This window comes from Dermacentor albipictus, chromosome 6, assembly GCF_038994185.2.
Source record: "Dermacentor albipictus isolate Rhodes 1998 colony chromosome 6, USDA_Dalb.pri_finalv2, whole genome shotgun sequence".
Lineage (NCBI taxonomy): Eukaryota > Metazoa > Arthropoda > Arachnida > Ixodida > Ixodidae > Dermacentor > Dermacentor albipictus.
In genome coordinates this window covers 93394548-93406041 of record NC_091826.1, presented here as the reverse complement: position 1 = coordinate 93406041, position 11494 = coordinate 93394548, and the positions used below count along the sequence as shown (strand labels likewise).

General features: G+C 46.3%; 1 pseudogene; it reads right to left on the bottom strand.

Moving 5' to 3' along the window:
• Positions 1-5071: 5071 nt before the first annotated feature.
• LOC135907527 (piggyBac transposable element-derived protein 3-like) lies at positions 5072-7825 on the bottom strand (annotated as a pseudogene).
• Between the last annotated feature and the right edge of the window lie 3669 nt (positions 7826-11494).

The following is an 11494-nucleotide window of genomic DNA, read 5'->3' as shown; positions in this document are numbered from 1 at the left end:
GGCTATTCTGTCAGGGCACTCATCAATACAGGAACACATCTTTCTATTATGAGTGCTGCCTTCGGACGACAGCTGAACAAGCTTGTCACCCCAGCATCGGCACGCGTCGTCCGTGTTGCGGATGGCGGTACTGTGCCTATCATCGGATTGTGTACGGCACGTGTCAGCATCGCCGGCCGGCACACTCCTGTGCTCTTCACCGTGATTGCTTATTGCCCCCACGACCTAATTTTCGGCCTCGATTTTCTCTCCGCGCATTCTACTCTTATTTACTACTCTGCCAGTACCCTTCGCCTTTAGTTACCAATTCTCACCGAACTCTCTGACGCACCCCAGTGCCCCTTATGCCCCACCGGCTTTCTTCGCCTGCCGCCAAAGTCAATAGCCTATAGTGAACTGTTGTCTTCCCCACCAGTGCCTGATGGCGAGTACCTCATCACTCCTCTGCCCAACATTCCACTACAGTTTGACGTTACCGTGCCTCACAGTATGCTTACTATTATTGCAAACCGCACTCGCATGTCTGTCTTTAACTTTGGATTGGCAAAGCAAATTCTACCACAAGGTATTTGCCGTGCCAACGTTGATTGTCTCGGCGACCATCACTTGGCAGCGTTATCGACCGATGGTTCTTGCGAGCTCAGCAGGCCCCCCGCGCGATCCTCGGGCGCTGATCCCAACATAAAGAGAATGATTGCAACGGACCTGTCCTCTGCGCAGACTGAAGACCTTTGCCAAGTATTATCGTCCTACCAAAATATTTTGGACTTCGACGATCGCCCTTTAGGCCAGACGCTCACCCTCATGCATCGGATTCCTACTATCGATGCTACACCTATTCACTGACGACCGTATCGAGTTTCTGCGTCGGAATGCCGAGTAATTCAAAATGAAGTGAACACAATGCTAGATAAAAACATCACTGAGTCTTCTTCGAGCCCCTAGGCGTCACCTGCGGTGTTCGTTAAGAAGGACGGCACGTGGCGCTTCTGTGTCGACTACCGCCATCTGAACAATATTACGCGTGCGTCTATTTGTCGTACAAAAATCCCTCACGTGACCTGATCCTAGGTGCCTAGCTACAACATCGCTTAGGGATTTTTGAGAAGGCGCGATGCTGTGGCGTGTTCGTCCTCGGCGTGATCGTTCTCCAGAGCGCATGTTGTTAAACATTGTTCATGTGATTGTACGTGCATTGCTTGTGTGTTGGTTGTAGGTTCTGCGTTAATTGGCGGAAAGCCGTGACACAGCCTCCTATATATAGGAGGCTGTGGTGGTGCGGCAGTGCGGCTTTGGCTTCGGTGAGCTCTGGCAGTACAGAATCTGCGTTGTGTGACCAGTACTTTCTCGAGAACCCGGTGGTGGTGAAAATTGAAATATCGAAATGGCCTAGCGCCTTCGCAGCGAAGTTCTGCGAACCGCGATGTGACGTCGCCGTGTCCGACTTTGCTTAACGGTCATCGAGGGATGTGCTGCTCACTGCAAGTCATTAAATGCAACTGCGTCGACCACCCACTGTTCAGCGCTGAATGTGTGTTTTGTGTGCTGTGCTTGAAACGAGTGGTGGAGCCGTGCAGATGGGGTGGCGGAGGAGCAGAGTGGCTTAGGGGCTCCGTTTGCGTGTTCACAGACATGTGCTCCCGTCTTGGTCTCATTAGCGGCTGTCACGGAATTGTGGTGTGCTAGCTCCTTGCCTAGTATGAAGTTTACGATGCTAACACACAGCATGTCCACGTTTTTCCGCGCTATATGTCATTTGCATGACGGCCGAGTTGAAACGAGACATATGTCTATGTTCTTTGTGTTTGTGTGTTGTAAGTTACCTTCTATTGTGGAAGTTCTGGAAGTCTTATTAGCAAGGAGTGCGAACGTAAACGTAAACACATGTGTGTCTGAAATTTTGAATTACCCATAATACCCTTTACGACTGATAAGTGGGCTACACGGCCTGTGTGAATCAACTACCGCATGTTGCGACGCTCTTCCGTGCGGTAGACTGATGCATGGTGCGCGTTTATTTCTGTACTGTGTAAAAACCATTTGTTTATTCACTCAATAGAAATGTACGGCTTCTTTGCCGCAGTACATATTAGTTATGCGGTGAAGCATACTAAAAGTGGGAGGGGGCCGCTATCAGCCAGCATAGTATGTCCACTTAGGCGACCTGAGAGGCGGCAAGTGTGCGAGTGTATAATTAAAGAACTCTTATTATGTCCAGTGACAGTGGCCCCTTTTCACTTTTAGTATGCTTCACCGCAGTACATTGCTTAGGCTTCACCGCGAAATATTAGTGTATTGCGAGAAAGCTAATCGTAAAAAGCCTAATTATGCAACGTTTCTTTTGTAGCTTGCTACACCACAATACAGGAGTGTAAATAAGCATTGTGCAGTAAAGCATACTAAGAGTGGAAAGGTCACATAGGTTTACACTGGGCTCATTATTTTCAATTGTGACATAATTTGCAAGTGTACCTGTGCTCGTAGTAAGCTTCATTGACAATTCTTTGTATATTACAAATTCATATTGCAGGGAAGCTTGCTAAAGCACATTCGCCAAATGATGGTACATGAGATTCACCTTCAATGCAGGAGCACAATGCGGATTCTTGCCCCTGCTTTTGGCTGGACTGCACATGCTCTTTGAGAATTGATTCATTGTTCATAAGTGCACTGGTACTCCACTCTAAACTGGAGGGCTCAAGTTGATATGGAAGCACAATTTTTATTAAGGGGACAAGATGTTGCCGAGATGGTTGCAGCACAGTTTTTTTTTTCTTCCAGGCACCTTTCCTACTGGAAGCTTCCATTGCAGTGTTCTGAGCCTCTTTGAACCAGCACATAGTGTATAAAAAAATTGGACACTGATTGGGAACATCACCTAAGTTAATGCCTATCTATAGTAAAAAGATGTGGCACGACCAGACAAAATAAAGAAAGGGGGTGGGCTGCAGCAATATTAAATGTTAAATGGTGCTTTATCCTTTCCCTTGAGTTTTCTGTTTTTGTGCTTTTTATGGATCCTCCGCAATAACCATGCGAGTGCCGAACTTTAGCTTGTTGGTTTCATCTCATGGTTGTTGCTAACAGAACAGTGTGATAAATGAACAAGGGCTTGGAGGCATCCGTTCACCTTGCTTGCCTCATGGTGCTGCTTCATAAGCACCGTGAGCATCCAGGCCAACTAGGAAGGGAGGTTTGTTGCAATCGTTTTTAAACTGTATTGCCACCAAACCAACAGTGCTCTCAATGACAGCTTTTGGACAGTAGAATGCTTGCACCCAGCAAAGTCGTAAGAAGGGACCATTCAGGATGTGCAAAGCGGGCTTTTGAACCTGGTAGCATTACTGAAGGGGCTTTGCCCATCTGCCCTCTTTATGGATACACAAAGATGATTTCCTCTTTAAGAGGGATTGTTTCAGAGGCTGTTACACGGCAATAGTGTTGGGTGTTTAGTAGCTTGTCTTTGCCCACTGTTAATAATCTGTTCCTTCTCCAGTGCCCCTGTGAAGTGCCTACTTTTTGGACACAATGTGCTCTCCATGCATGCATGCATGTTTAGCTTGTAAAGACAACTATTACCCCTTGCCTCAAGCTGGTCCTTGCTGATGTCACCCAAGAAGGCATTGGGGAGTATGGCAATGTACACTTACAAAACACTGTTGATACCAGTGAAACCAAATTAATGGAGCTGCTGTTCTTTTTTTGTCCACTCCATCCTTGTTAGTTACAATGAGCAATGTCCGAACAGAATGCATATGTAGTTGGTCGTGCATAGCCTGCGCACTAAGACTTGTTGGCATGTTATGACCTTAGCACAGTGTTTATATGTAAAAACCTTCTGATGTGTTGATGACTTCCTTCTCTTTATCATACTTTGCCTGATGGAGCCAGCAAGTGGGCCAACCAGATGTTCAACAGGCTTCCCACTAGTTTTCCCAGAGTCTCCTTTACCAGGGTGTTGCTCATAGATATCTGTTTTCTTGACCTTGCATTGCACTTCAACCATGGCCACAGATGCTAAACCTATAGCATGCGATCGAAAAAGTGCTATACATCATGTTGCTCAAAACTCGTGATGTGCTACAAGGCCTTGAGGAACGCCCTCATTTATTTACGCCCTCATCATACTGTACGAAGCTTTGCATGATAAGTGCGACAATTAACATCTGCTGGTCTTTCAGTGTTATTTCTGTCCAGCTTGCTGAAAGCTATCCCGAGCATCGCTACTAGATATTTTTCAGTTGTAAAACTCCGCCTGGGAGCGGCGCTTGAACGTGACCCTCTGCCGTCTCCTCTCGCGAGGTGGCGCTGCCGCCACGGTTGGCCCGGTTGGATACGGAAGCTTCCCAAGGCAGCAGCGCGCCGCCCACTTAATTCCAGTTTTTTTTTCTTTTTCTGCTCTTTGTGGCGCTAAATATTCAAAGAATAGCCTTTTTACATTGTGCACTCTGTAAAAAGCAGCCAATAGGTGAATGAAGAGGAGAGTGAAGCCTTTCGTTTGTGGCATGTTGTTTTATGTACACATGAAAAAAAGAATAGGACCGGTACAACGCCGGATTGATGAATCTAAGCATGCTGCTTCAATATTCACAAAAGATGTGCTTACTTGGTTGCTACAGCTACCTTGTGACTGCTTTCTAGTTGACAGTTTGTGTCCCTGGAGTAAAAATGCATCCTCATAACAATGAAGAAATTCAGTACTTCGCACGTGAACGCGAACATATGCTCTGTACAACCAAGAAGAGGGAGGCAGCACCCCTCTAGATCATCTAAAACCTTCCAAAATATCTCTCCGTAAAGGCCTGCCTCATCCAGGAAAGCTGACACACTTTTGTTAGCAGTCTTCATAAAGCCCAGCATCTTCGGCGTCGGGTGCTTTAAGGAACCTTGCTTGAGACTTCTGTACTCAATTAACCTCTTCTAGCCTGAATTTAGCATACTGCATAAAAAAATTATTTTTGCTGTGGCTTTTTATGTTCTGGTTATGAGGAAGTTACACAGCAACTTTTATGCGTGTCAGGGTTTTAGGAAGAAAGTTACAGCTATGTCGCGAAAACGCAACAACAGGTCGTAATGGATCAAAAAATGTTTATTTTCAAACACACTTGAGAGCTCATTTCTTTGAGTTTAGCACATTTGTATCTCAGTTCTTATGAAAAGAAATGAAACAATTTGAACTTTTTTTTATACACAGATGAACTTTGCACTTTGTGCAGAAGGAAACAGGTTGGCCTTTGCAGCCAGGCATCTTGCATCGTTGTCGTTGCTGCGACACTTCAGGCCAGTGGCCAACATTGTCTTGACGGACTTCAGCATTAGGTGTTGGAGCTGCTGGTCCTCTTCTTTTCTTCTTCTCAAGCTCTCCTTCCACGGAAAGAGACGGCCGGCCCCTCTTCTTCATCACGTCCTTGTTTTGATTGCACAGGCAGCTGGCTAGAGAAGCCTTGAACGCTAGAAGATCCAGTTGATGTTTCTCTGGTATTCCTAGAGCATCACAATCCCTCCGGTAGAGCAGCCAGCTGCTCACAACAGCCATGTCCACAAAATGAAAAAAAAATCGCAGGTAGAATTTCTTCGACTTCAGAAAAATTCTGTAGTACGCCATGAGCCCATCGAGAAGGTCGACTCCACCCATAAAAGTGTTGTAAGCCTTCACAATGGCTGGCTGCTCAACTTCACATCTTTCTTTCTTTTTGCGGTCATACCGCTGGCAGCTTCCTAGAGGCTGGGCACTCCCGAATGTGCTAGCAATATTCACTCCCCGGCTGTCGTACCACTTCACTACTCGGACTTCGACCCCTTCAATAGTAGCCTGCCTCTCCACGTGGCTTCCTCTACCGTTCTTCTTCATTTCTGCATCGCTGGGCAGTCGGCATCCAGAAATTCTGTTTGCGCGTGCAGTTCCCATTGCTGGAATACCACGCTGATGCAAATTTACCAGCAGTTTTATGGATGTGAACCAGTTGTCAAAAAAGAGCAAGTAGCTCTTGTTCTCTGGGATGGAGCGCGAAAGCTCGAGCACAACATTAGAGCTTGCTCCAAGGTCAGGTAATCCAGGAACAGGGCGGATGTCCCCTGTGTATATAGAGAAGTCAGAGACAAGTCTGTGGGTGTCGCAAAGTACAAAAATCTTGTAGCCCCACTTGTGAGGCTTGCTAGGGACGTACTGCTTGAGTGAGGAGCGGCCTTTGAACGGCACGATTTGCTCGTCGACCACCAGCATCTGTGACTTTGGAAGGATTTGAAATTTGAGCAGCAGATTGTCAATGAGTGGTCGAATTTTGAAGAGCCTGTCTTTGCCAGCATTTGCTTGTAGGAGATTGTTGTCGTTGAAATGAAGGCTGTTCTTTATCGCTTGCCACCTGTCACGTGACATAACTTCTGCCACTTTTTCTACTCGCATCTCGCGGTTCCAGTACATGCGCAATCGCGGAAGCCTGTATATGGACATATACATTGTGGCCCCAAGAAACTGCTCCAGTTCAGCGCGTGTTAGGCACAATGCTTTGTTGGCATTCTTCTGCACTGCATAGAGATTGGACTGGTCTGTAATCTCCTCAAGAAGCTTGTCGTCAAAAAAATACCGGAAGTACGCAATGGGAGCTTTCGGCTCATCTGGAGGGTCTGGAAGACCGTCTTCCCATTGAGGGTGGCATGTCCGCGGATGGTTCACTTGCTTCCAGAGGAAACTTCTTGCGCTTGACGTTGACGGCTCTTCCGTTTCACCTTCATCTGCAAACAAAAAAAGAAAAAGAAATCACTGCGAGGTCGCAAACCACATTTGAGAAGCCACAAAAACCTTGGCTTGAAAAAATTGGCTGGGGCTTAGCTAAGGGCCTGGATATCTCGAAGCGAAAAGCTGCGGTGATCCGCGATAAACACGCGCTTGCGGCGAACGTCAAACGATGACGCATAGCGCGCGGCAGCGTGCGCCTGTTCTATGGGCAAGCGCGCCTTATATACCCCTCCTTTCAAATGCGCACGGCTGCGGCGAAAGGTCAAACGGTGGCGCGGAGAAGCGACGGCGCACATGGGCAGTAGCCTGCGCAGTGCGTGACGTCACTCGTGCTCCGACAAACGCGGTGTTGACTATCGTAGTGAAGCTTTTGGCTTCAAAAGAAAAAGACGCGCCACTGCAATACAACACGAAAGAACGCTGACGGCGTTTCACATTGCAGCCGAATGCAACTCGCCCAACAAACAAAAAATTGCGCACCTGTGTCGCTCCCAGACTGCCCAGATTGATCTGATGGGGCAGCATGTACTGTGTCAGGGCTGTATTCCGAATCGCTGTCGCTGAGGCAGCTATCTTCGCTTTCTTCAACGGGTGGAACCCTGATCCCGTAGAACCTTCTGGTGTCCATCACGAACAAAAAGCACCGAATAACTGCAAAAAACAAAAATTACTAGTTTTTTGACCACATGCCGAGGAAGACGAAGTTGTGCACAAATCGGGACGCTACAGCCTGTTGATGCGAAAACGCGACAAAGCGACACACGCTTGAAAAAACAACTAATCTTCAAAAACAAATTATTTACGTGATCTGCGTGCATTATTCAACCAAGTGCCTATCATGCAAAATTTTTTTATATTCAAAAAACTTACATACCTTGAATGGAGACGGATGTCAATGGATGGATAGTGAGAAATGTTCTTCGTCGGCATCAACTGGAGAAATGGCAGCCGTCAGCTCTTTACTGAATCGACGATAGATGGCGCTGCCTTTTCCACGTGTTGCCAGACATCTGTGGATTCCCTCTGAGCGCAGGGGTAGCGGCTACAGATGTTTTCTTCTGGTGGTGCGGCTTAAAACCGGTATGATGCGAAATCGCGACAACGTGTCATAAGAGGTTAAGGAACTGTCGCAGCGAACTGCTCAGATTTCAGAGCTTATGTCTGCTATGCATAGATCGCATGGTGCGCCCTTTCTGACTTTATGAATGACATATCCACACAGATAATAACCAACATTGTCCTCTATGTTTCCTCGAGTGTAAGTGTGCTCATTGCAAGCCCATTCTGGTGAGCTACTTGGCTCCACGCAACATTTCAATGTCGCTTCAATGGCATTGCGAAGACTATGTTTTGACTTGCAGGCTTCTCTGGGCTGCTTGAATGTGTCGTTGACGCCGACGTGCACAGGGTCTGGCACACCTTCCACACTCCCACGTAGCGCCGTTTTAACAGGCCTGTATACAGGCTTAGAAGGCGGAATATCTGCGTGAAGTTGATTATAGTTGGATGGGACTCATCTCCACCGAAGGAACGCACTAGTCCAAAGTGTCGCTGAAAAAACACGAGTGAGTGAATTTCCTAGCAAACAGTGCAATGTGAATGCAGTCACAACAAATGTGAACAGTGTGCCTTCTGGATCTTGGATCTTGGAATGGGTCTTGATTTAACTTGGCTGTCAAAACATAGAGCGCACCTTGACGCAGCACATTATCGACAATGTTTAAAGTCGACATCAGAGTTACTCGCAGCGACTCTGTCGTTTGTTATGATGCAAAAAGCTTCAGGTTCTTTTGAATTGCATTCTGTTCTATCAAGCTTAGCAGTTCCAAAAAATCTTTGATGGCCTGAAATGATTGGTGTAACAAGTTTATAGCCCTTAGGAAATGCTCGCCAAGTTCAAAGGTGGTGGTCTGGTAGACTATTTCGTCGTAGAATGCTCGCAAGGTTTTATTAACACAAACAAAAAACAGGAGTAAAAACAAAGTGATAGTTAGGAGGGCACTGCACCCTCCCTAGCTATCACTTTGTTTCTCGTGGTTTTTATCATTTCATTGTTTCATTGCAGGTATGTTTGCTCACAAGGTGAGCAGCATTTTCCTGGCACATAAATAAGAAACACGAGCAAAACGTGGCACGTTGCTGCACGCATCGGCGTCTCTGTCCGCCCGCACAAACGTTGCTCGCACTGCCCGCCTTCGGACCGACAGTGTCGCGCGCGCCACCCCGCGGGCACGACAGAAAGGGGCCAAGTGCCGCGGCGGAGTTTGACAACTGAAAATAATCTAGTAACGTTGAGTAAACTCAACTTGCCCCAATACATGGCCTGTGACTATGTGCCAGATGCTGTGTCCCCTGCAAAGCTGTAGATGTGTATGAGATCCTGACACCCTGCAGCGGCTTCTACACTGGACAAACAGGCTACTATAAAAACGACTGCCTTTACTAATATGCTAATAACATGAAAACGGGCAGAAATTTGGCTATTCATTGGACCCAACTGCAGGTGCAAGCCACTCTTCCACCCGATGTGTGCTGTCCACAGAAACTGGAGCTATACAAATGCACATAAAAACAATAATGTTTGAAAGTAGTAGAGTTGAACTATATATTCTGCACAAGCAGTGCTACCTGCAGCGGTGGTACCTTATAGCCACAATTCATGCCTGCATCACCATGCAAAGGCACTATTCATGAATTATTAACTTCTGTTATATTTATGGTGGCCATATATTGCAATTACATATGATCCACATTGTGTGCTATATGGTTAAATGTCGGTTATGATAGCCATTCCTAATCTGAAATGCAACCAAAGAACACGTATAGGCAGCAGATTGTAATTCAAGAACACAACCAGTGCACAGGATAAGTGACAGACTTCCTTTTATTGAAAAAGAAATGTGACATGTGTCATGCCACCAGCAGTGGGTAGCAATCTTTCAAGCTTGGGTGACAGAGGCAAAACTTAGCAAAATGCTACAATCGCGCTGTAAAACGGCCTTGGACAAAAAGAAACCATCATATTGTACAGAATGAAAGGGCAAGACTCCATTTAAGAACAATCTATGGCACCACATACTTGACATGGTGTAAAAAATGTTGACGTGCCCTACCCATAAAGAAAAAGCTACAAACACAGAAAACACGCCTTAAATGCAATGTGCAGAGTCTGAAACCAAGAATAAGCAACCCGAAAAAGGCTTCGCTAAGGCTTTCAACGATTAAGATTGTCAAACTTTCTCATCACTTCTTAATGAACCTGCACAGCTGAAGAGGAAGGAAGGAAAGCCCAATAGCAGGGCTGCAGAAAATGTCATCGAATATACTTTGCTTACCAACGATACTTAAGGTTTAGTTGTGGTCTGTGTATAAACTAAATGTGTAAACTTTTCTTGTTTAGAATGGTTTACCGGATAGGGAAAAAATGGCCATAAGAGCACCAGGTGTATGCATAGTCTATGCACGAAAAGCCACTGCTTTCTTACTTTTATTTTTTTATCTCTACTACTATTCATGAGTATTTAAGTTCCTTAATAGCAAAACTAACATCCTACTGCAATACACAAAATTGGGCAAGTTGTGGCATAAAGAAAATTGCAGTTTCACTCATAATGTGAAACAATGATGCAGTAGCTCGTGAAATATGTGCAGGAAGCTTACTTCATGCAGTGTTTGTTGAACACTTACCAATGCAAGTCGGTAATCTCCTTAAAAAAGTAAAATAAGTAAGAGTCGTATTTATTTGTGGGAGTTGTGCCTCCCAGTGTTGAAGTGGAGTGAGTGAGTTAGAACTTTATTTCAATCAATCTGGCGGTGTCCACCCAGGTCGGGGCCGGTAGACAGAGTCCTTCGGCGACGGCCCGGGCCCTCTGGACAGCCTTGAGCTGAGTGATGAGCTCTGTGCTTCTGAGCGCTGAGTCCCAGGAAGACTGGTCGGGAAAGTCCGTGCTCGCGTTGGTAGGGCACAGCCAGAGCATGTGTGCGAAGTTGTTGTATTCGTGGCCGCAGTGTGGGCATTCAGTAGGAAGGTCAGGGTTGATCCTGCTTAGTGTTGTTGGTGTGATGTATGTCCTAGTCTGCAACTGTCTGTAAGTGACGGCCTGTGCTTTTTTGAGCTTTGGGTGAGGAGGAGGAAAAATTCTTCGTAATAACCTATGATTTGAAATGATTTCATAGTATGATACGAGTGGGTCTTTGTTGCCTAGGTCCCTCCAGGCTGGGTTGAAGCGAGAGGGCGGACCGCAGACGCGGAATGTGAGCTCTCGCGCCAGTTGGTGTGCCCGCTCGTTCGGATTACAGTCAGGAGGTCCGGAAATGTTGCCCATGTGGGCCGGTAACCATGTGATGTGTGGGGACGTGAGGTTGTCTCCTCCCGTTTCTTGGAAGAAGATGGTGTTGATAACCTAGAGACGAGGGCCGACGAAATGGTTCCAATAGCTGTTCTTGAGTCCGAGTAAATGACTGACGCTCCTTTGCAGCTTTGAAGGGCCACCGCAATGGCCATTTTTTCTGCTTCGTGAATGAAGTTGGTAACTACCGTGGAAAGACTCGGCTTGTCTTCCTCCTCTTTCATATCTGGACTTGGCCACTGGTCTACACCGAAACAACCCTTTAGCTTCTTACTGCTGAAATCACTTTGGTTTCCTCAAATCTATATTTGGGTTACCCATTGCTAGGTCTCGCGCTTAATCAAAGAATGAATCAATGAAATGAATCATTTCTCAAAGAGCATGTGCAGTCAAGCCAAAAGCAGGGGCA